The following is a 25,966-nucleotide window of genomic DNA, read 5'->3' on the forward strand; positions in this document are numbered from 1 at the left end:
GTAGAGGAAATGGAAGCATTTGGCAATTGGCTGCATGGGAAGCAGAGATGGTTGGTTCAGTAACTAAATTGTCTTCTTTCTACCCTCCATACCAAAACTGGCACAGCAGTCATGCAAGCGGAAATGCAACAGGAGTTGCAAATGGGGAGCATCCCCTCATTTGGGAAGCCATAACACTCAGTGTCCCAAGTCACACACGCATATGCTGACATTCTGTGTTTATGACACATTCTCCCCAACTTTGACAACCACCATCATCACAGATTTAAATTTAGACTAGATCGCTGAACATTAGAACATAAGAACCACCCTGCTGGATCAGGCCTGAGGCCTATTTAGTCCAGCATCCTGTTTCATACAGCAGCCCACCAGATGCCTCTGGGAAGCCCACAGAGGGCATGACCTCTCTCCTGCTGTTACAGCCCTGCAACTTGTATTAAGAGGCATCTTGCCTCTTAGGCTGGAGGTGGCATATAGCCACTAGAGTAGTAACCATTGATAGATTTTTCCTCCATGAATTTATCTAGGCCCTTCTTAAAGCCAGGCTGGTGGCTGTCACCACATCTTGTGACAGAGAATTCCATAGGTTAATTATGTGTTGTGTGGGAAAAGTACTTCCTTTTGTTGGAAATACTTTTGTTGGAAATACACTGGTTTCTAAATGAAAAGATCCAAAATGGCAACCATGATATAAAGACAGTGAGTTGGTTCACATGACTTAGTGATCCAAGCTAAAGCGCTCCAGTCCCCTCAATCCTGTCTTGTTAAACCATAGTTCTGCGCTCATGTGAAGCCAGGAGCTGTGGTTTTACTCTGGTTTACAGGTCAGGATGTGAAACCACAGTTTGAAATTGGTTTCGCATCCTGGCTTGTAAGCCAGAGTTAAATTACACTTCCCAGCTTCTCATGAGTTGTGTAACAGTGGTTTAACAATCCAAGATATCTGGCAGCATGGGAGATGAAAAGAAAAGGAAAGGGGGGGGGATGTGAACTTGGTTTGTATTCCATGATCATACAAATAGGCCAGTTTGTCCATTATTGTCTTCTTTCCCTGTGGCCAGGCAGCAAGCTTGGTGGCAACTCACCACCAAGTCTGCTCCAGGATGGCCAAAGAGGGTCAGATGTGGGGACTGGAGGAAGGTGCAGTTGAGGTTTCAGCAATCAAGTTGAACCACTATGCATGACTGGAGCCATGAGGGGCTAGGGAGACTAATCTTTAGGCAAAGCTGAAGAGCAAAGAGATAGAAACAGGGCTGCCTGGAACATGGTATACAGATGGGCAGAGTTGAAAAGGACAAGGTTCAAGGTCTGGAACTAGACAGCCGGCAAAGAAAGAGGTCTGGAGCAAATTAGACTGGCAAGACAAGGTTTGGGATCAAGAGGATCACACTGGGAAGATACAGCTTGGTAAGCTGCTGCTGACTAGTCTGAGCACAAGTCAAGCTTAGATTGTAGCCAGCAGGCCCCCACCCTTCCTTTGGCTCCTCAGGGTTCTATTGGCATTACCTGGCTCCAATGCTGCTGCTTCCTCTAGAGCAGGGATTCTCAACGTTGGGTCCCCAGACATTATTGGACTTCAACTCCCATAATCCCCAGCCCCAGTGACCTTTGGTTGGGAATTATGGGAGTTGAAGTCCAATAACATCTGGGGACCCAACGTTGAGAATCCCTGCGAGTCTAGAGAATATCCCTCTTCATAAGAGCAGCCCTGCAGGATCAGGCCCAAGGCCTATCTAGTCCAACATCCTGTTTCCCACAGTGGCCCACCAGATGCCCCTGAGAAGCACACAGACAAGAGGTGAGGGTATGCCCTCTCTCCTGCTGTTGCGCCCCTGCAACTGCTATTTAGAGGCATTTTGCCTCCGAGGGTGGAGGTGGCCTATAGCCATCAGATTAGTAACTATTGATAGACCCGCCCACCATGAATTTATTTAAGACCCTTTTAAAGCCATCGAAGCTAGTGGCCATCACCACATCCCGTGGCAGATAATTCCACAGATTAATTATGTGCTGTGTGAAAAAATACTTCCTTTTGTTAGTCATAAATTTCCTGACTGGGAGAAAAATGTCTCTCTGTCCACTCTCTCTACTCCATACATAATTTTACACACCTGTATCATGTCTCCCCATAGTCACCTCTTTTCCAGACTAAAAAGCCCCAGGTGCTGTAGCCTTGCCTCATAAGGAAGGTGCTGCACACCTTTGATAATCTTGGTTGTCACTTTCTGCACCTTTTCCAGTTCTACAATGTCCTTCTTAAGATATGGTGACCAAAACTGTACACAGTACTCCAAATGTGCTGCACCACAGAATTGTATAAGGGTATTATAATATTAGCATTTTTATTTTCAATCCCCACCCCAAGCATGAGGAAGAGACCTTTCCCAGGTTGTGTCGTCATTGTAACTCCACCCAACATCTCTTCCTAGGCCCTGGTGGGGAAAGGCACTATAGTTCACATAGTGCAACAGTAAGGCCTAACAATGGCCTATCTCCTAAAATGCTCCTGCACAGGAGTTCCTCAGAGACAAATCTATGTAGAAAGGGTTCCATTGTTAGGTTGTACAGTAGAAATATTCACAAGTCACAATATTCACACAAAAAAATAGAATACAAGTGGCTCTCATCACCCACAGATCTGGCAACCGCGGTTTCGTCTCTTTTTAAAAAACATATTTCTGCCAAAAATTCAGCTGATTTGGGGGGGTTACAGAGCAAGGTACTGTGCATTTCGACTGTTATTTCTCCCTCCTTCCAACCTTTTAGGTATTTTGTTCCTGTTTGGAACCTAATCCCCCAATTCCCATAGAGTTAAGGTTTCGTTACTTGCGGTTTCTGTATTTGCACCTATAGGGGAGAATGGAAACTCTGCAAATAATGCTGGCCACCTGTAGTTTATAAGAAAACCTGAAATGTATTGGTGGAGAATGGAAGTGGGGTGGTGGTGGTGGTGTTGACCTGACATGTACTAATAAGCTTTGGAAGAAAAGGTGCTCTAGGAATGTTATTTTAGAGCAGCAGCTTGCACAAACAAAATCTCATTACGGGCAAGTCTGATACTGAGGAATTGTGTGTAACTACAACAACCAGCCAGCTAACTGTGAAGAGGGTGAAACTGAGACTAGAGTTCTGTGGGAAGGATATGCTTCTTGTCTCAGAGTGAATCCTGTCAGGAAGCAGTTTATTTTCATTCTGCGCGGGAGTAGAATTGTGCACGGGCTGATTTGATAGCTGTTTTGAAGGGAACTGGGCTGGTATGTCTTTAATTTGTCATTCCATTATGAAATCTTTTCCCATCCAAGAAGCCTTCAAGTCAGGAAGCTGCGTCTGCCCACACAGGAAATTCCTTTGCAGCAACTTCCCCAAAAAGGAAATTTCCCTCAGAAGTGTGGCCTTTGAGCGGAGAGCTGTTTGAAGACTTTTTTTCCCCCTGTGGCAGCCTCGGTCTTCATCAGTGCTTCTGTGGCCAGGATTTTTGGAATCAACAGGTCCCCTTTCAGACAAGGCACACAAACCTCCACTTACCCTTGGTTTTATATCCATGATTCCCTCCCTTCCTCCACAGACACCTCAGACAATTTCTGGATAAGATGCAGCCCAGACTCCCTCCCTGTGGAAAAGTCTGTGCACAAACAGTGTTGCCTGGGATTGCAGTAAAGTGAAGAAAGGTGAAAGAATAGCAGCAACAAGGCTGGGGTGGGGGGAGAAAAACAACACTAATCCCCCACTTTGAAATCAAGAACAAAGAAACCAGTCCTTAGCACACTTAGAAATTGATTCTAACACAACTTACACATTGGCAAACGCATTTAGGATTTGGGCCAACATTTTCTGTTACATTTTCTTAGATCTTGCTGGAGAGCATTTTGGAGTCAGCTTTCCGCCTTTTTGCATCTGTGAAGTATTCTCGGTCTACTGTGGTTTTATTTTAAATAAACTTTCACACAGAGGAACTTTTTCTTTTTTCTTTTAAAAAAAAGAATTCTATGCAGAAAAAGCTAAAGAAGTGGAGCAAACCTATAAAAATTAATGTCACAGACATCTTGTGAATGACTAAGTGGGTGAGAGCCAAGCTTGAGTAAATAACAGACAGTATTTTACGAAGCACCTTAGCAAAGGCGATATAATCAGATACCTCCAGACTTGCAATATGTTTGCAATTTCCTCATTTCAATTCAGATCACTTTTTAAAAAAGATACAAACATAAGGAAACTTATGGCCCAACTAGACATGATGCTGGAAATGCACAAATCATGATGTCCAGCAATGTCTTAACTAATTAGTAGCCCTTCGTGGCTGCTTTGAAAATCAGAGAAATCTGCTGGTTAATTCAATACCATTCATAACTCTTCTCCTATTTCATTATCTCTTCATCAGAAGTTATTAACAAATCTTTGCTTTGACTGAAATATGTTTTCCTTCCAGTACCTCAGCTCTTCCCACTCACTATCTCCCACAGCAGTGATGCCTGCTTCTCCTTTCACATGGAACACTCAAACTTCCCCTCCCCATCCATCCTCCGTTTTCTCCCTTCAACAAGTCTTTATTTTGCTACCCCCCCCCCGCCCATTGATATGCAACTCTCCTAATGAAAACTAAACTCACACTTCTCACTGCCTTGAAGAATTTCTCTTTCTAAATACATATCTCATACTCGATTATGAGAACACCACAGTATTAATGCATGGCAAATAACACTTAATTGATACCAATGTATTTTGTGAAAGCTGTACATTAAAAAAAAACATGAAGTAAAGATTTGTATCAGACAGTATAGAAGGAGCAATTTAACTGAGCTCTATCTAACTCCAGCTACCACACAGAAGTCCACAGAGAAAAATGAGAAGCTACTAAACTGCCAGCACCTATAGTGACGGTAGACAGAGCTTTTCCATTCTCTCTCCTGAATTTTGTTTAATGCTTGTCCTCTAATTAAAATAAATCTTAGTCAATTAGTTATGTGTTGTCGTTGATTAACCAATTACATTTGCACATGAGTAAAAGCAATAGCTCTGAAGCAAAAAGCACATTTTGTTTTTAAATGAATCATGTGCCTCTTGTAACAGACTTCTTTCTAAAATGAAGAAGTATTCCTTCCTGGTTTGAGCAACAGGAGTGGGGAATGCATCTTAAGATACTGTTTACTCTCTGCAGTTTTTATGAATATTTGTATCCATAAGAGCAGATGACATCCAGAGAAGCATTCTAAGAGACAGCATCAGGCTGCTCTTAACACAACCAGAGGCTTCCCAAGCAGCAGATTGTGTGTGTGGGGAAAGGCGAGTAATTTCTGTTGATCCCCCTACCTCCAGAAGTGTTCTTTGCTTCCAGAAATATAGCCCTGATGGCTGTGTGAGCCTCAAGGACATATTTCTGGACATACCTTCTGCTTATTAGTCAAACATTTCCCTGCTGCGCCATTAGGTGGCTACATAGAAAAATAAATAATATGTAAATAAAATGGTCCCATCCCCAAAGGGCTCACAATCTAAAAGAAACATAAGGCAGATACCAGCAACAGCCACTGGAGGGATGCTGTGCTGGGGCTGGACAGAGCCGGTTGCTCTCCCTCTGTTAAATATAAGAGAATCACCACTTTAGAAGGTGTCTCTCTGCTCAGTTAGCAGGGCTATCTTTGCTCACTTACAGCAGCTTTTGGCTGCATACTGTCATCATGGCATCCTCCTCCAATGAGCCTCCAGCCAAAAAAAAAAAAAAAAGATAGGCGAATGTAGAAATATGTGAAGAATAGGAAAAGTAGTTCTGTTGGTTGCAGAAACTGCATTATAATGCTTTGAAAGCTCACTGAATGTACATAACAGAGATGTCTCAGTTTTGCATGATGGACTGTGTGATGTGTGTGCTTTTATTAAGGTCTTACAGTATATTCCTTATTTTGGAACTCTTCAGGTGGCAAGCCTGCATGAACTCTCTGAGACTCAGGAAGCCTCTGACCATGAGGATGCAGCTTCTTGCTGCAACTCTGGAATGCTGCTCTGGATAACAAGCAGTGCTTTTTAACAAAAACCTGATGAAATAAAACCAAAATACTAGCTGGATTCTACAGCCTAATTATGTTATACAAAATTACGTGAACTTGCATGATTTCTCTTATTTTTGCATAATTATTTCCATTTCTGCTGTCGGGAAGAGCAAGGCACTGAAGCCCTCTCCCCTGCTCCACCCCACCCTATGGCCCAAATCAGAAAATACTGTACTTTGATAGGGTGATTGGGGCCTGTATTTTTTAATGTAAACGGCAGCTATGCAGGACCCCAATTTATTTGGGACTGTGGTCAGGGAGAGTAGATTGCCCCCATTACAGTCCTGATCTCTCTTATATTCTCTCTCTCAATCTCTTCCCACCCTCCCAACAGGTACTGTTTTACAAAGGGAAAACGCTCCCATTGGTGCCAAAGGGAGTTTTTATACTGAGAATAGCACACTCAGGGTCTCCAGTTCAGATCAGGGCCATAGCAAGGGCAAAGAAAGCCCTCTCTGCCCCATGGTCAAGGTCTTGATTTGTATCGAGGCCTTGGGTATCTATTTGCATTTTAAAATGCCTACACTGAGGCCCCAATCCACATCTCATTTGTAGATCATTTAGCAACTCGCCAGACTTCTTGCTTTGCAGGAAGGACTAGAACATGCTTTTTTCTTTTCATTATGAAGACCCTCTCAGGAATCCTGTACTCAATACTTGTACAGACCTGGCTATCTTCTCCATATGAATGAAATCTAATTGCCTTAATACAATTACTCAGAAAAATAAAAACTTAAAGCTTAAGCCCAAGCCACAGTAAGTTCACAGAGAGAAAGATTTAAAGAAGCTCAATATAAAACCCTGTGCCGTACATGGAAATAAAGGGGAATAAGAAGTAACAGCACGAGTGGGGAATTTTGAAAATATGCCTCTGCTAAGTCATAACAGGGAAGTGAAAACCAGAAAAAAGTTGGATATTGAAAGGGGTAGTTGGTTTCGAGGAAATGAAAGGGAGAGAAATGTTTGGTATTTTTGCAAATCAATAAATAAAATTTCCATCATCTGAAAACACACTGGGACTGCCCTTCTCTCATGCAACTTTCTCTATTTGTATTTTCCTTTTTCTAAATTCTGCATTTTAATTTATTTTTTAAAATAAAATAAAGTCACCTTTGGTCTTACTCACCAAAAGTGTCTCAATGCTGTTAATGGTAGAAAGAAGCAGAGCAAATAAAAGTACATCACAATTATAACATTATAAAAAGTCATCTGAAATAAGAACACAATCCACAGCCAGAAATTACCACCCAACTCAATCACAAGTCAAGCACTAAGGACTTTCAAGATCATAAGACCAGTTTCAAACTGGCTTTAGAGCGGGCTATGGGGTTGAGACAGCCTTGGTTGGCCTGATAGATGTCCTTCGTCAGGGAATTGACTGAGGGAGTGTGACTCTGCTAGTTCTTTTGGATCTTTCAGCGGCTTTCAATGCCATCAATCATGGTACCCTTGGAGATCGCCTGAGATATTTGGGGATGGGGGCACTGTTTCACAGTGGGTCTGCTCCTATGTCTCGGATAGATTTCAGATGGTGGTGTTTCAAAATGGGAGCTACTATATGGAGTTCCTCAGGGCTCCATTCTGTCACCAATGCTGTTTAACATATACATGAAACCACTGGGTGAGGTCATCAGGAAACTTAGTGCTGGGTGTTATTAGTATGTTGATGACACCCAGATCTGTTTCTCCTTGTCATCAACATTAGGAAATGTTGGCCCCTTAAATGCATGCCTAAAGACAGAAATAGGCTGGAAGAGGGATAACAAACAGAACTGTCTTCAAGATGGGATAGAACTTCTTGTTCTGGACGAGGTTTCACTCCCCCAGAAAGAACAGGTTCATAGCTTGGAGTGCTCTTAGACTCGGGTCTCACTCTGGTGCCTCAGGCTGAGGCTGTGGCCAGGAGCACTTTTTACCAGCTGCAATTGATCTGATAACTCCACCCATTCCTTGAGGAGAATGATCTGAAAATAATGGTGCATCAACTAGTAATCTCCAGGTTGGACTACTGCAACATGCTCTGTGTAAGGCTGCCTTTCTACATAGTTTGGAAACTTCAGTTAGTTCAAAATGTGGCAGTTGGATTGGTCTCCGGGGTATCTCAGAGAGACCATATTATGCCTGTTCTTAAACAGTTGCATTGGCTGCCGGTATGTTTCTGGGCAAAGTACAGCTAGTTATTACCTTTAAAGTTCTAAATGGCTTAAGTCCAGGGTACCTGAGAGAGTGCCTTACTTTACAAGATCCCCACTGTTCATTGAGATAATCATGAGGGATCCATCTTTGGGTGCCACCAGTTCATCTGGTGGAGACCTGGGACAGGGCCTTCTCTGTTTCACCTGTAGCTTGTGGAATCTGCTCCCCACAGATATAAGAGGATTGTCTTCCCTGGAGGCCTACAGGAGCTTTCCCAGACAGCAGGCTATACTGTGGGTTTTCTGAGAGGCTTTACTGAGAGTACAAAGTTGCCCAAAAAAACCGATGCAAAAAGTGGATTTTTTTAAAAAAATTTTTACCCCAGACATAAATCAGGCTACACTCTAATGCACAATGAAAAACCCAAATTGTGTGTGAAGTGATCTCTGATAGCTTGCAGGGACTTTGGGGTAAAATTTGGTCTATATTTGAACACATATCTCCATTCTGGAGGTGATGCAAACTAAAAGCTGGGTATGTAAAACTTCCAGGAGTGCCTTAATAACCCATCTTTTTAGCATAGCTTTTAATGATACTTATTTTTAATTTGCTTTTAATTGGTTCCTGATTTTAATTGTTATGTATTTCCGGTTTTAGTGTAAACTGCCCTGGGCCACTTTGGGAAGAGCAGTGTGTATGTATGTGTGTGTATATATATATATATATATCTCTCTCTCTCTCTCTCTCTCTCAAACAAACAAAACTAAACAAACAAACAAAAGAGATAACCAGCATTTTAAAATGAGCCTGGAAACAAACTGCTAACCAATGAAGATCATGTAAAGTTGGAGTGATGGGCTCCCAACAGATAGCCCCTTAGAAATCTTGCTGCTACATTTTGTACCAATTGAAGATTCTGAACATTTTTCATGGGCAGCACACAGAGAGCACATGACAGTAGTCCAACCTGGAAGTAACAGACTAGCTTCATCAGACCTTCCCAGATCAGAATCAGAATCATTTTATTTACGGCCATAAGCTAAACAAGCCTTCCCAGATAAGGTTGCAGCTACGGAATCGGCCAAAGCTAATAAAAAGTACCCCTCCTCACTGAGGCCACCTCAGTTATGAAAGTAGGACCTTCACCACAGTGCCACCACAACTTGTTACCTCATTGTCTAGCTTCCATTGCTTGTTAAAACCTTCCTATTTAAGCAAGTTTTGAGTTGTTGTTGGGGTGCAGCTTCTAAAAACTACCATTGCTCCAGCTTTCATAATGTTATGTGCTATTTTTAATGTTTTGGGTTCAGACAATATGACTGCCCCTCCATCATGTAACGAATGTGCACACATGCACATCTACCCCGGTGGCGAGTGCCGCTACTGCTGCTGCTCTCTCCCTCCCAAGGCAGCTTGGCTAATGTTCCTTATCCCCACCTCTCTGTTGCTCTTCCGTCCAACACTGTGTTTCCTCCTTTGTTCGGGCTCTGCTATCTCCCCCCTGGATAAAGTAATGGCTCAAGCCATTTAATTACTGCTGAACTGAATACAGGTAGCTAGAACACTGCTACTGCTTTGAGATACAGAGTGCTTTGGAGGAGTTCATTTTTATGTGTTGTTTAATTGAGGTACACTGGAGGAGGTTAGTCTTAAAGCAGTGTTTGATCTTATTTCAGTTAGCCATTTGCCATCAGTCTTCATTAGTAATCCATTATTCCTATTTGCTTTGTCCAAAATGCATTCAGATACATTGTGGCTTTATTTCTCCACTGTCCATGTATTATGTACTCCTTTGTTTGCTTTGACTGTTTACCACCTATGTTTCATTTTACCTCCAGTCTGTATATTGGATGTTGAGCCTCAATAAACTGTTTAATTAATTCCAGTTAAAGCACTGAGTCTGTGCTTCTTACTGGTTTAGCATTACCCACTAGGTTGAAATAGAATCCATATTTACAAGCATGGCTCATACATTGTAGACTTCGTAAGGAGAGGTGGGTTTAAATATCACTCCATCATTCTGCTGGCTGGAGATGACGGAAATTGTCTTTCAAGCTCAGCATCAAAGCATTTGTTTCATAAGTTGGAAAGCCTTGGTTCTTGTGCCAACAGCAACCTCTCCCCATAATTAATTAATACCGTATTAATTGTGCATGTTCCATAGGAAAGCAGCAGAAGCATGGTGGGAAAAGCCTTCGGCCTTGAGCACAGGTACTCAAAAGTTACAATATACACACACCAGATTAGGTTCCCAAAATGTCCATAAAGAGATACTTCTTTATCAGAAACAACCAAAAATCAGAAAAAATAGTGAGGAAGCTTTCAGGCTAGATGTTAATTACAAAAATAACCTTGCAAAACAAAATGTGGGTGGGAGGAGGAAAAGGCTTATCTTGGGTATGATGGAAGCCCCAGTCTGCAGTTTCTAACAATTTAAAGATGGAATAGATGATGCACTTTGCAGACATGATTTGGTTGAACTGTACTCGAAACAAACATCTCTTGTTACAGATAGTCATGCTAGGACAAAGCAGCAGTGGCTACTCTCCCTTTGAAACTATGGACACCACTAGTTATTTGAGTCTGCCTAATGCACTAATCAGAATTCATAAGTCCCTTGCAAGGCAAGAAAGTAGAAGTAAAGAAAAATGTGTCAAAAAGGGTATGTGTCAAGCCTTCAGATGGCATCTCAGCAAATAATGAGATTAAGAAGGGAGCTACAAGCAGCTGCACTTTAGTAAAATGTGTGTTGGGCTTAAGGCCAACAGAGAGCACACCCCACAGGCCAAGAGGGCGGTGATACAGCAGCTGAATGCCTTCTTGGGAAGACTACGACCAAAAGGCCTTGTGAAGTTGGACGTGGGAGGAGAAGGGCAATTATTTGGCCTCATCTCTCTCAGATGAACCTGCTGGTGCTGGAATGGCTCTGGTAACTCCCACTCAGAGAGACAGAGATGTTTCAGGCTAGTTTTATTAAAGACAAGCGGGACCTTCAACAAATGGCTGCAGTGTATCCTCAACCCTTAAGGGGAGAGTTCCTGTTCAGCACTCCAGCCAGCCTGGAACAGGAGCCTTGTACTTCAGGCACCATAGGATAAGGGGAATTTCAGGAAGTAGTGGGAGGAGAAAATGACACATTTTCCCTTTCCTTCCTACTTCTTTGAGGCCTTCCCCTGCTATGCTATATAGGGGCAAGGCACAGGGTCTAATTGCCAGCTGGAAATCTGACTACTTTATTCCTTTATTTAGAGGTGGTGGAGCATGTTCTGGAAAAAGATGTCCTTTCTTTCCTTCCTCCTAAACCATACCTATAGCGTGGTGTAGTGGTTAGAGTGCTGGACTATGACCGGGGAGACCTGAGTTCAAATCCCCATTCAGCCATAAAACTAGCTGGGTGACTTTGGGCCAGTCACTTCTCTCTCAGCCTAACCTACTTCACAGGTTTGTTGTGAAAGAGAAACTCAAGTATGTAGTACACCGCTCTGGGCTCCTTGGAGGAAGAGCGGGATATAAATGTAAAAATAATAATAATAATAATAATAATAATAATAATAATAGACTGCAGAGAGGAGAGTTTTTCTTATCATAATACAACGTCTCAACGCTGATGGCCTTCAAGGATACTTACTGTAATCTAGTTAAGCAAGCCAGTTCCACCCTGCTCCCCGTGCCAGGAGCAGCCAGCCGGTGCAGGAGCCACCAGGGGACTGGAGGGCAGCAATCGCCTCCGCCACTCACCTGGGCACCAGCGGGGATCTGCTCTGTGATGGCCAGGTGAGTGACAGAGGTGATCCCCGCTGCAGGGGGTGCTGGCCGACGCTCTGAGCAGCGTTCAGATGCGGCAAGAGCGGAGGTAAGCTATTAATTTATCCTTAAAGGTGCCTCTCACTGCCCTCCAGCAGCACCTGCACCGGCTGCTACTGCTCCCTGCCATTTCCTTTTTAAAAAACCACCGAGCACACACATAAGCCAATCAACCAACACCCTGCCTCAAGAGTCCTCAACATGCTATTGGACCCAGAAACCCAAGGCCTTGGAAGCAAAAAGGATCTATAGTTTTTAATTCAATTTACAGAACACTTCTACATACTTTTGGAATACTCCCAGTATGCAGAAATCACTGCCTTGCTTTTGGATGACCCTGTTTTGCCTCCAAACTGGTAGACACTCAACCAACTGAGATCGCTGTTAGAAGGAACAAGTACGAACCCACAACAAAATGTTGAAGAATATCCCTGGAGTTCATGTGTTGCCCAAGCCTGAGCATATTTTAGGCACTCCCCCAGAAGCAAATGATTATCTTCAGGGAGTATTCTTCAAGCTGAGGAAGTTCCTGCTCTTTTTGTTCAAGCACTCCTTTCCTCCCCGCTGCCACTGAGTTTCATTTAATTCTTCCACCTGGTTGTCTGTTAACTGCCCTGAGTGTGAACATTCTGCGCCACTGAGTTATATTGGGGCAGTTTATAGGGGTTGGCCCACTTAGGCTTTTTCTCCTTTTGATTTTTGTGGAACCAACCTATCTGCAGGTAGGCCCAAGTCTGTCAGTACCTCACTCTCACTCGCAGGTGCTCTGGTTATGCATCCATGAGTGCCCAATTCTTATAGAAGTTTTGAAAACAGATTAGATCCAGAGGCGTAACTATAGGGGGGGCAGGGGGGGCACGTGCCCCAGGCACCATCTTTTCTGGTCACGTGGGGGGCGCCGCCATAACAAAAAAAATTTTTTTTATTTTTTTTAAAAATTTTTTGTTAATACAAATGTTTCCTGCTCAGTGCAGCAGCGCTGCAGCAGTCAAGGGAGCGTGTCGGCCCCCCCTCCCCCATGAGCGGTCCCTTCCGCGCTGCCCGCGCCCCCCCCATTGCTTTGCTGGCGCCTGGCGGCCAGTCAGTGGCCTGGCTTGGCAGCGGCGGGCGCTTGTGAGGAAAAACCTAAGTATAATGTAGTATGTTGGGGGGGGGCAGGGGGCACCATTTCAATGCTTGCCCCGGGCACCGTTTTCCCTAGTTACGCCTCTGATTAGATCAGTCTTTGAAACAGTACACTGTATGCCATTGCTTTCCAAACTTGCTTCCATGGAACCATGGGTTTCTTTCAAAGTTTATCAAGGGCACGTGAATGTTAAGATCAATACTGGTGGGCAAGCTTCATTAAGAGAAGCTTGCCCACTATTGAGCTTCTCTTGCAAATCTGCAAATGGATGTGGTCATATTGTCAGCATGACCTTCTCCTAAAGTACTTTCTTATCCTAAGGGAACCCACCTGACTTTAAGATCTTTAAGTGTGCAGTTACCCAAGACAAGAAATCTTCAACAGTAGCACCAAGGCTCTGGAACTCCCTCCTAGTGCAAGTTCCAATACTAGGCAGAAGCTATTCTCTTAGACAGTCTTTAATCTTTTAGGATTCTACAGCTTGAAGGGGTCTTCCTCTGGTTGATCCACTTGAATTTTTAAAAAGAGGGTTTTTCCCCCCTTGTTGGTTTTTATTTAGCTTATTGCTTATTGCTGCTGAATTTCATTAGTCACTGGTTGACCGTTTTGTGCATCATGTTATGTTGTTTTAACATGTATTTGTCTTGGTGATATGTTTGATTTCCTTGTGGAATCTTTTTCAGTTCAAAAGACAGGATAACAATAATATGAAAATCTATAAATAAGGATAAATTGAACTAAAAACAAACCACCAACAGCCAAAATGAAGCCCAGCAAACTTAGTAATTGCTCTGAATGAATTGAGGGCGTGCCCAAAATATCCTCCAAAAATGTTCTGCAATGCACTAAGGCTGTATGGTGATTCTATCTATACATGTTAAATAGGTAGAAATCTATAGTTTTAGTTCATTGTTTGCCTTCAGAAGAGTCCTTAAAACCTATCTGTTTGGCCTGGCCTTCCAGGGTTTTTAAACTGTTTAAAATATTAATTGTTAATAGTTTTATGCTGTTTTTAAATTGTTTTGTAAGGATTGTTTTTTAAGGTCTGATTTGTGGGTTTTATTTTTGTTGTTATGCACCGCCCAGAACCATTTGGATGGGGCGGTATATAAATGGAATGGATGGATGGATGGATGAATGAATGTGGGGAAAGTGCCCTTTTATCATTTCTTCTGCAGAGCTATGAGCCAATACTCTAAAGTTGTTTAGATTTGCCGTGCAACAATTTGCAACATATTGAGGCTGTTCCCACAAGCAGCCAGGACCGGGCTAGGGCAGCTAAGCCTAGGCTTGGCTGCCCGTGGGAATGGCTGGGAGCTGACTGGCTCTTGGTGACGCCTCAGCAGCAAACCCACCTAGAGAGCCCGCCTCCTAAATGAGGTCAAGGGAGTGAGTGCTCCCTTAACTCTGTTGAGCTGATCATCTGTCAGCATTGGCTGCTTTGATGGGTGCCCACCTGTTGCTGGGGGGTAGGGATCCCCACAATGCACCATGCACTTGAGCATGCATTGTGGGATTTCCGGGGGCTCCACGCTCCCCAGGGCAGCAGCGGGCCATCTGGATATGCGATCTGCCCAGATGATCTGCGCACCCACATGGTCCTCAGAGATCATCTGTGAGGAAGGCAGGCTTCTGCAGCCTTCCCCGCCGCCCCACCTGCCTGGTCATGAGAACAACAGAAGTTGTTCTCATTAACAGAAGTTAATTTATATGACAACAGGATTTTAAAAACAGTATTCAAATGTGATAGATCATTCATCTGTAACAATGAAGTATAAGATTCAGCACTGTCCTGAAATGCTATATGCTAATACGGTACATTAAAAAATAAAAACCTTAAAAATGGGTTTTATCGGTAAGCAATGTCTTCAGATTTTTAAATAAACGTAATCTATATAAACATTTGTACCACGAATCCCAAAATACAATGAACAGTTCTGTTGGAGGAAGGGGAATGGCAGAGGAATGCATTGGTCCCGCTACTCTATTCCAAATTGCTCCACACACCACTTCACAGGTGTTTGGTGGCAATCTGCATTTGAAAACACCAGTCTGTTACCATCACTTGGACTTCCACCTCAGACAGGCAGCTGCAGTTCATAAAGAGGACAGAACTCTGACAAAGCCTAAGTTTCTGTTCACACTGCAAAGCAGGAGGTTACCAATGTATTGATTATGTGGGAGAAAACCAGGTGAGTTGTATAATAAGGGAGGTCCTCTGGATTCAGCACTCTTGTGGGGAAGGAGATTGAAAACCCCAGAGGTCCAGATTGAATGTCTGGACCAACAGTTGCTTCTCCCTACTCTAAAGCCTCCACTGCAACACAGAGAAGATGCTGCTGGCTTTATAAGGTCTTGCACAAAAACTTGACCCACATACATAATATGCCATATTCCCAGATTTATCTAGCTTGGTGGGATGAAGAACTGAGTCAATGGAAGTACAAGGAGAACTGGGACAGAAAGCAAGCCTGTGTAGTCTAATCCAAGGCCATCCTCTCTTCTGGCAGATTGAATAAATAAATCTCTCTCCATTTTTAAAACTTAAAAAAAGCTATTTATAGCTGCCTTCGCTGGAGCTACTTCCTTATCAGGAAGCATATAGCTGGGAACTGGTCTGCCTTCCTTGGAAATTCTTTCCAGAGGCTCAGAAACCCAAAAAGGAAAAAGTCCCTTCATAAATACAGTGGTGTTTTTGTTGCTATTGGCTTTAGAAGCAGAAGTGGGGGTGGGGGGGGGAGCCAGCAGAGAGAGAAATATATACCAGGTTGTAGTTCTCCAGGAGGAACCTGCATTATGAACAGGAAACCAGAGAAAACATCCAAGTTCTCGTTCTCTCTCTCTCTCTCACGCACACACACACACACACACACACGCTTACTTTGAAATCAATGGGATCTAGAGGTGCTAAATTTTGGTCATTCACACAATGTGGTTCCTGAATTACACTTAAACTGAAAATCTAAGGTACAATTAACATCTGAGGGGGAAAGTTGCTGCTATTTTCTAAGAATTGATCTCTCTGCAGACTGGACTTATCTCACAAGTCCTGATTTCATATTCCAGGAAACTTTCTCCCCTCTTCCTTTGCCTGATATGCATATGTAATGAGTGTTATTTCCCTGAAAATGCATCAACAGGGTTTTGTTTCCAGACCAATTCCCTCCCAAAGAATCATGCATATTATTGTAACTCTTTAACATATGGGCTCGCCTTTATTTCAGCATATAGAATCAGATTGATTTTAATTGCATTAGTCATTAGACCATAGCAGGACTCAAACTGATAAAAATACATCACATAGAAATCATAAAGTCATGTAATCCATCAAGACATAGCATCAATAAAATAACCAGTAATGAACAAAATTAAACAAACATAACAGCAATAGTTACCAATAATAAAAATACAAGAAAACAAGCAAGGAAAACATACTGTGGAAGTAAAATAATGTCATACAAATTCAAACCAGGTGAGAATAAAATAGTTAAAATCAACATAAACACAAGAAATAACAAAATCATAGAATCATAAATTAAAACCACTACTTAAATTTCAGAATCCTGCCTCCAACATGCAACAACTATTTCTTCCAAAAAGGTTATTATAACAATCACTACAGACAAAAAGTGAGCAACCTTTCTTGTTACATCTTTCTCATGTACACACAACAAATATGAGACTGTATCATTGATCGACGTGCTCTCATAGTTCTGCAATTCTCTTTCTTATACAGTGAGCACTGGGTAATAACATGTGCTAGGTCTTCTATGGTCAGACCGCAAGGGCACCTGCAAGGGCAGATGCACTCAGGATATGGCTTGCTTTTATATATTCCCTCTAGAATAGCTGAAGGCATCAAGTTTAAACAGGTTTTAGTAAAGGCTATACACTTCTCATACTGCGCAGGAGATGGCAATGGTAAACCCCTCCTGTATTCTATCAAAGAAAACCACAGGGCTCTGTGGTCGCCAGGAGTCGACACCGACTCGATGGCACAATTTACTTTTACTTTCTAAAATTTCAGATCATTATAATATAATGTGATAAAGCAAAGGGAGCATACGAAAAATGTCTATAAAATTGTGATATCCCAGAGTCGGCTGCAGCTCCCTTCTTATTGTTTGAAGGGGCAGACAATGCAGGTCTAAGTAACCTTTTAGCTGAGTCTATCCCCATATTCTGTTTATATAATTTGGAGAAATCCAAATTCAGCATCAAGGATGATACTGAGCCCTTTCAGGATTGGAGCATATAGAGTATAACTACTACCATGCCTTGAGGTCAAAAGCATCTGCTAATATATATGGCCACTTTAGACAGAAGTTAGAAATCTGTAACAGAATAATCTGTAGGTACTGATTAAATTAAAATAATTGCAATTATATTTTACTCTCAACATTATTAGTAAAACATATACCACCTTCACACTCCCTAGCTGTGGAAGTCTATGGGCTAGTTAAGACTATACTATCCATCCTATTACATGGAAGGAGAAAAGGGGGCATCTGCCCTACCCTACCCACTTACACACCAGTCCTGGTAATCTACACTGAAATGGTGAGTTCAAATACAGTCTACACAAAATCCTATGCACATAGGCCCAAATCGCAAAATGTTCAGTTCTCCCTCATTAAATAACAGTAGATAGAATGATATAGATAGCACATATGCAGCTTTTTGCAACCATTTACTTAGCATCCACATAGACATTCAGAGGGAGGTTGAGTTGGCATGCTAAGTGGGCAGGGAAGACAGGTGTGTTTGTGATCTCCTCTACCCAATGGGTCAGATTATATGGTCCAAAGTAGCCAAAGTCACTGTAACAGAAGGACATCAGCATTGCAGGAGTCAGTCCAGCAATGTAATCCAGAGAGTTCTAAGCCAATACATCCAAAAGGAACTAAAGATAAAGCCAATAAAACTGAAGTAATACACTGTAAAATCTGACAACATATTTTAGGGGCAGGGCTAAGACTCTTGAAACAAGATTTCATTTAAGTTTACCAGCTGGAAAGAGGTCAACTGCTCAGAAAAAATTTAGATTTGCCTCTTCAGCACCCAAGGGACATAGACATTATGGAAACAGGTACATTTGTTTATTCAAATTCATATATAAAGTGCAGAAGAAGTAAGCTGTCCATTTTTAGCCTACTTTCCAGTAGGCTTATGAGATCACCCGGCATTCTTTGTGTCAACTTCGCATCGCCTAGACCAATATGAACCAAATTGGGTACAGTTGTAGGGACACATAGAGACACCTCAACAGCGTAGTTTGTGATGTCAACCAACCCGACCCAAGATGGCAACCACATAAACTTTTGAGGTGCAAGTGGCTAACTTGTAAACTGCTTAACCCATTTGAACCAAATTTGGTACAACTGTAGGGACACCTCAACAGCATAGTTTGTGATGTCATCCACCCTGTTCAAGATGGTGGAACAATAAACTTGTGAGGCACAATTGAAATAACTTTTAACTGCTTAACTGATTTGAATCAAATTTGCTACAGCTGTATGGACACCTCAACGGCAAAGAATGTGATGCTTTCATCCACCCCAGTGCAAGATGGTGGACAGGTAAACTTTTGAGGTGCAAGTGCACTAACTTGTGGATAGTCTAACCGATTTGAATAGAATTTGCTACAGCTGTATGGACACATAGGGATGCCTCAATGGTGTAGTTGTGGATGATGTCATCCACCCCAATCCAAGATGGTGGACATGTGAACATTTGAGGCACAAGTGCACTAACTTGGGGACAGTCTAACTGATTTGAACCAAATTTGGAACAGCTGTAGTGAATGACACACAGGGACACCTCAATGGTGTAGTTTGTAATGATGTCATCCACCTTGATTCAAGACGGCAGGCGCATGAACATTTGAGGTGCAAGAGATCTAACTTGTGGACCTTGAGTTAAACCAAATGTAGTCCAGTTGTAGAGACAGTGAAAGGAAAGTAGGCTGATTAGTTCTTACTAATAAGAACTAGTAAGATTAGTTCTTACTAGTTTTACATCAAAAGGATCAGGCATGAGTGGGAAGCAGAATCCATACTCTTCTCTGACCTACTCTCCCCACACTCTTTTGCTTTAGTCACTTTTCTCCTAGCCATGCTTCAATAGAAAAAAATGAGTCAGGCTGGAAGAAGAGGCCAGAAGTAACAGAGCATGCTGTGGGGAGTAGAGGATGCTCTTCCCTCACCTGTGCTCCTTTTGATGCAAGAACAAGAGATACTACCACATGAAAAGGACAGACACATGAACAAAAAACTCCCTCTCTCTCCAAAGACCTCATCTGATCCAAGTGAATGTACTCTAGCCCTTACTGCTAGGTGATACCACTTTTATGAGAGAGTCTTGCTATCTGTGAGGAAGTTTGGATTATTCCAGGTCCCAGACTAGTACTTGGAGATAATCTTATTTTCTGACCAATAGGTGAGGCCCATTGTTAACTGGGCAATTTCATTTTGCACAGATTACACTTATAGGAAAGTTCAAGAAATTAAATATATGAAATATAATTTTTTTATTAGTGTGCTTGCAAAAGGGAAGTAAAAGGACAGTTTGAAATTTGTAGGATTTCAATTTCAAATATTATTAATTTTACTGTATAATGACCTTATATGGTAAATTTGAATCGTAGTAAATTTGGATCTGAGAAAGATCTGCTTTCCTTGGGCATTATGTCATTTTGGAATTATTGGTCTTATTACTGAGTGTTAAAAATCTGTTGAGTCCAATAACAGAATGATGATGATTAATTCAGAATTTCTACTTTTTAAAAATACCCGAAACACTGTTCAAACATGTCCCCAAGCATATTCTGGTGTAAATTTAATTTACTAATTTAAGTTGCAGGATTGTCATCAGGAAGTATTTTATTTCAAACAAATATACAAAAACATTCTTCAACCCATTTGTTTTATCAGTGTTGCCTTTTCCTTCCTTCTTCCTGTTACTGTCACTGGAAGAAATAAGTTAATAGCGCCCAATATTTTATCAGGTAATAAGTAGGTAAATAGTTGTTCACAGCTAGTTTTTGGTACTTGGGAAAAAGGGGAGTACTCCTGGGCAAACCATTTGTCCTTGTTGCTTCTTGGACAGACTAGAATAGTTCAGTTCTCTAGTCATGAGGCCCCCTAGGGGTCAGGGCTGCTTCGGAACATCCCAAATTTCCAAGGCCCTTCCCTGAATTTTCAGCTTCTGGTTTTAAAGTAAGTTCTGTGAGATTCTTTCTTCTGTGCAAATGATCTCACAGTGGTCCTCAAAGCTTGTTATAGTTGTTCTACCTTGAGAAGGAACAGGGAAAGATTTTAAAAAAACCTGTTCTAGGCCTGTACCCCAAAATTGATGATAGTGATGATGAGGGAGAATAATAAGTGTTGAAAAACAGCAAACATCTAAAGACAGTGGGCACAGTCCAGGCACCCTTTATACTAATCCTGTTTCCAGGGCATGTAAGCCCCTAAATCTGGGATGTCAAACTCCTGGCCCGCAGTTTTTGAGCTTGGTTTGCACCTCAGTTTCCTTTTAGCTCCATGCCTCCCCTTTAAACATGTATGGGGAAACTGAAGGCAAACTGTAAGGAACTAATCCATCCAACTATCATAGTAGGATGCTTCTTACTTCTCCATGAGCTTGGCAAAACATTCTAGCAAGCGAGACTAATACAGGTGGTGACCCACACAGGGCCAATCCACACATTATGCAGCAAAAAACCAAGAAGAATAAATAGTTCTTAGTAGAATTGAGCCTACTTTCCATTTCTTTTAATATGGTGACTTTTACATGGGACTCCCTCCCATGTGCTCGGAATTTGGTTTGAATCTGTCAGCATAAGGGCTACAAAATTTGAGAGGCTGTTGCCTTGAAACAATATGGTAGATTGGCAAAAAGAAACAACCCATATGTCAGCCGCAGTCTCCTAGGATCCTTCCCATACACTGTGAATTTGGTTTGTATCCAATTCTAAACACAAATGTTACTCCCACTAGGAGTCACAAACAGAGACACACAAGAAGACATGGTGATCTCACAAGTTGTCTTCTCTTTGGAAAATAAGCTTAAAATAATGGATTTGCCATTTCCACTCAACAGGGAGTAGCATCTCAGCTTTCTGCTGAGTGTACCTGGATGATACACATCTTTTCAACCAAATGTTTATCTCATTCACAGATTACCTATCTAGCTGGCATAACTAAATGTGTGAAGTTGGTCACAATGTTCTTTGAATCCCAACCCTGGAAAAGAACTTTTTGTTCTAGATGTCTAATAAATCCAATGAGTCTCTCATCGAATCTCATACAGTAAGAATAGTTTCCACTTGTCCATACTTTAAATTTGTTGGAATTGAGTTTGTGGTTTATCCATTAAAACCCACAGTGCACCACAAACAGCTAACATAGATAATGTATGGACAAACAGGCAAGCTAAATATGTTGTGGGCTAGTAACTTTAGTGGACTTATTTGCAAGGCTGAGTTACTCCTATAGGAAACAACTGGAGTATGCATAAAGGAGTCAGCAAACGTATTCATAAATACAGAGGTAAAAGTAGTTACGTGCTTGTACCTAACTGTAGAGAATTGAACTGTTAACTCCTGCTGTGTGAGGGGTACATATATTGAGCTGGTTTAATGAATGAATAACCCAACATCAAGTATGACTGCTTTAACTGGGTTATTGTTATAAACAACTGGAATTCAACATCTAAAGGCTTTGACCAAACAACAAAGGTTGTCTTTCTAACCCATGAGAACTGAACCCTATCAAGACAAGGTATGGCTAATTTGGTATAATAATTTGGCTCTTCATTCTTCTCTTCCCCTCATCATCCAAAGTGAATGAGTGTGGCAAGAAACAGTTGCTGCCACCTTCACTGACTCAGCTGCTCTTCCTCTGGCCAGTATGGCAGGGTGTGGGTGGGTGGGTGCGGGGGGAGGAATGGTTCAGCCCAATGGGCTCAATTATCATTGCTACCCAATCAGGGCAGGCAATTGAGCAGGCAAAGGAATGGCAGCTACAAGAAGCAGCAAGTAGTGCCTTCCCTTTGAATCTGGACAGCTGGAAAAGAAAGTATCACACTGAGGAAGCAGCCCACCTATCCAAGGGGACCCAAATCTACCATGCATCCAATCTTGACTACTCGTGGCTTGCTGCTGATTCTCAGCAGCAGCTGTCAGCGCTAAGGGGCCCTCCTGAGGCACAAGGGCCTCAGCAGCTGCCTGACAGCATTGTATCAAAAACCCAGCCCCAAGACCAGATCCAAGGGCAGCAACCCCTCTATGATATACCTTCATATGTTGCAAGAAGGGAAGGCTGTCCACGGGAGTCTCTGGGCCTACCATGCTTTATATTAGGCCCCAGTCCTAAGTGACAACCCCACTGAGTCCTTCTCTCCAAGCTCTGCTCACAACTCTAAAGCTTGCTGGGGCTATATCCTGCCCAGCAAATCCTCTGTCGTACTTCAATCTTTGTGGCAAAGATTAGTAGCTCACACTTTTTTTTTTTTTACCAGCGAGCCGGCTCGCCCTCCCCCACCCCTCAGTGCACTCCATTTCCACCATTTCAACAGCCTGGGAAGTCCCAACTCTCTTCTTAGGTAGAGGCAATCTTTCCTCCAGACCTTGGGGTACTGGTCCATGGCTTCCTGTCTCAGAGGGCCTCCCCAGAAGCCTGCCTCCACCCCGCGCCAATCTTTGCCATTTTCTTTATACTTTAAAGTTCTTTCGTTCTTGGCCAGGGGGTGGGCGGTGAGCCGAGAAGGCTGGTGGGCCTCTCCGTCCTGGCCTTGAGGATCGGCAAGATGCTCCAGAGTGCCTGCGCTGTGCGAGTATTGAGCATCACAAGCCCGTGACATCGTGGGCTTGTGGTGTTCCATGCTCGCACTGCACAGGCGACTGGAGCATCTTGCCAGTGCTCAAGGTCCAGTTGGACAGGCCCAGCTGCTGCTGTGCCCACCGCCACCGCCGCCCGCTCAGTTTACCCCCCCACCTCCCAGCAAAGAACTAAAGAACTTTACAGTATAAAGAAAATGGCAAAGATCAGCACGGCAGGACAGTGGCAGGCTTCTGGGGAGGCCCCCCAGGACATTAGCAAATGCAGGTTTTCTTTAAAAAAAATTTTTTTTTGAAGGGGGGGCCTCTGAAGTCCTTCAGGTCTGGGCTCCAAAATTACCTAGGTGTGCCACTGTTCCTAGGCACCAGAAAATTTCTACCTGATCTTCTTCTGGAGGTTCTTCTTGCTCACCACATGCAAGTGGTTGTTTAATATAACACTGAAAATGACAATTCCAGCACAATAATGTACCATTTTAGATTTTATTTTTTTTAAACTGCATTTATTCCTATCAGAGAAAGGATATATTATACTATTATATTATACTGTTCTATACTATACTATACTATGTGTGTAGATATAGATAATGCGATTGTACTGTAGAGGTGGATTCTACTCTTCTCTCATCCAAACCTTTTCTACTACTCCAGGATCCAAAACCTGTAGACCTCCTTGCTCTAACACTGAAGATGCCTGAACCCTAATTGCCTAATTGTCCTGAACCCCACCACCTCATGTGAAGTACTTAGACCACATCATCAAATGGTTCAAAACAGCATATAAAAGTGCTCCTAAGCACAATCAGATATGTGCCATGCTATACATGATATATGTTCACAGCATTTATGTGAACAACTTTACACCAGGAAGCTGAACCAAACCCAAAAGCCAGTTCAGAAAGGATTTTTGCTACGAACTGGAACTGAACACAAACCTAAAAATCACTTTGTTGCTTTGAATCTGAACCAGAACTATGCCCCTAAACACAAAGGTGTTTCTTTGTGTCTGTTTAGCTTTCTATGGTAGACTTCTTTCTATATCTCTTCCTGCTTAAATGCTGCGGTACCAAAAATGTTGTTAAATTTTGGTAGAAAATGTTGTGGTAAATAATGTTACAAAAGTGGTAAATGGTTCAAAACAAGTGCTTCAAAAATAAGGAATGCAGGAAACACTTTTGAGGAGTAATTATTATTTATTATTTTTATTATTATTTTACATATTTTTATATGTAAACTTACATCTCTGGGCGGTTTACAACATCTCTGGGTGGTTTAATGAGGGCTATTCTCCTCTCCAGCAGGCAAACTATAGTTTGGGGGAACTTTATCCCAGTGAGCCATTTAAAAAGAAGGAGCAGGAGAGATCAGGAGCAGAGTCTAGACCTGGCAGTCCTCCTGGTGTTCAAGGGACTACCCTTGCTCATCTATAGGCTGTTGTCTAGCAACAAGACCTAAGCATGGGGGATTCTTTAATTGAGGCTGAAAGCTTCTTGTGCTTCCTTGCACCACAGTTCCTCTTTGCTGCCATTCTACCATTCATCCTAAAAGGCATATTTTCCTCTTTTTAAAATCTGTATATGTATTTTGTTTGTACAACCCATTAAACAATTCAAACACAAACTAAAAAAATGGGCTGCATCCAAAGTGGTTAATCATCACGAAGCACCACGGGAAATCAATGAAGCCAGGTAGTCATTATTAACATGTCCTATTAAATTCCATGAGACTTAGTCAACGACTACCTTCATATGGATATTGTCCAGTGTTTCCTCCTCTCAAGTGAAATAGTTATCATTGTATAGAATTGCATTACAGGCAAGTGGGGGAGAGAGTTCTCTATTATTCTGCATGAAATGTAGTTAAACCAGTTTAAAAGTGTTTGAATGTTACCAAACAACTTTTTTTTAAACAGAGGGAGTTAAAAGAATGAGATGAACCTAAAGTGGAATCAAACCCAAATGTTTAATAGCTTGACTCCCTGCTCTACACATGGGCAAAAATAAAGGTGTTTTTTTTAAAAAAAAAATTTTTAACACACACAACATTCATTACTAAGAGCCTGAGAAGCGAGTGCAAAATAAGATTCTCCCCCATCCTCTCCCCCACCTGCATGTTAAAAATAAATGATTCAAGCATACTTGCCTGAGATTTGGCACTATACTTTGTGCTTCTAAGGGAAGGTTTTGCTTACCTGTTTCTGGCAAACACTACAAAGTGCCCTCATATACTTTTTGGCCATTTCCAAGAAGTGTTTGCCCCAGGGTATTACACACACCACATGAGAAAGCACTTAATGATATATGGTAAGTCCATCTTGTACAATAGCACAAATAAACTGAATTTTGGCAGTCCTTGGGCAGATGGGGTTTGGGAACAGTTTCAGGGCATCATTAGAGATAATGAGCTTAAGCAACAAAAAAGTGGGGGCAGGGGAGACAAGAGGAAGTGTATACACCAACTAACCCAGAAGATTCAATACATGGCACTAAAGAGGCACATTAATAAAGTATGTTGGGGAACAATTTTCACTTCCATCCCATGATTTGCAACTAATCATTTCTGCAGATGAACCTAGCAACGCTCCTGTATACTTCTAATTTCTCTGTTCTCATATTAAGAATCACTGCCTGGGCCCCCACCCATTGCTAAAGAGCCTTTTCTGCCTCTTGTATGCTGCATTTGTTTGCTCTTAAGTTTGCACTGCATTTAATTTAAACACACATAAGGGTATTTGTTTTTTGGTTAAAAGACCAAGAACACATAATTGTCTTGTAACACACTGTCAACAGTTCAAATAGAGACTATATGTGTTTGCTTTTCCTGCACAGAATGATGTTGAAAGTTCATTGCTAGCAGCTGAGAACCATTGACAATGCAAGTATTCTCCAGGTTGTACTATGTGTCCAGTCCAGAAGACACTCCCTACTCTATCAGAATGCACCTTTGGGTTTTTATCTGTAAGTGACGCAATCCCAAGAGCTTCAATGAAGGACTAAGAGTGATACCACATCTATAAGT

General features: G+C 42.1%; 1 protein-coding gene across 10 annotated transcripts in view; it reads right to left on the reverse strand.

Annotated features, from left to right (window-relative positions):
- Positions 1-25,966, reverse strand: part of ETV6 (ETS variant transcription factor 6) — a 232,858-nt gene that overhangs the window by 140,281 nt on the left and 66,611 nt on the right. The window lies entirely within an intron of this gene.

Source organism: Hemicordylus capensis, chromosome 5, assembly GCF_027244095.1.
Source record: "Hemicordylus capensis ecotype Gifberg chromosome 5, rHemCap1.1.pri, whole genome shotgun sequence".
NCBI classification, from domain to species: domain Eukaryota; kingdom Metazoa; phylum Chordata; class Lepidosauria; order Squamata; family Cordylidae; genus Hemicordylus; species Hemicordylus capensis.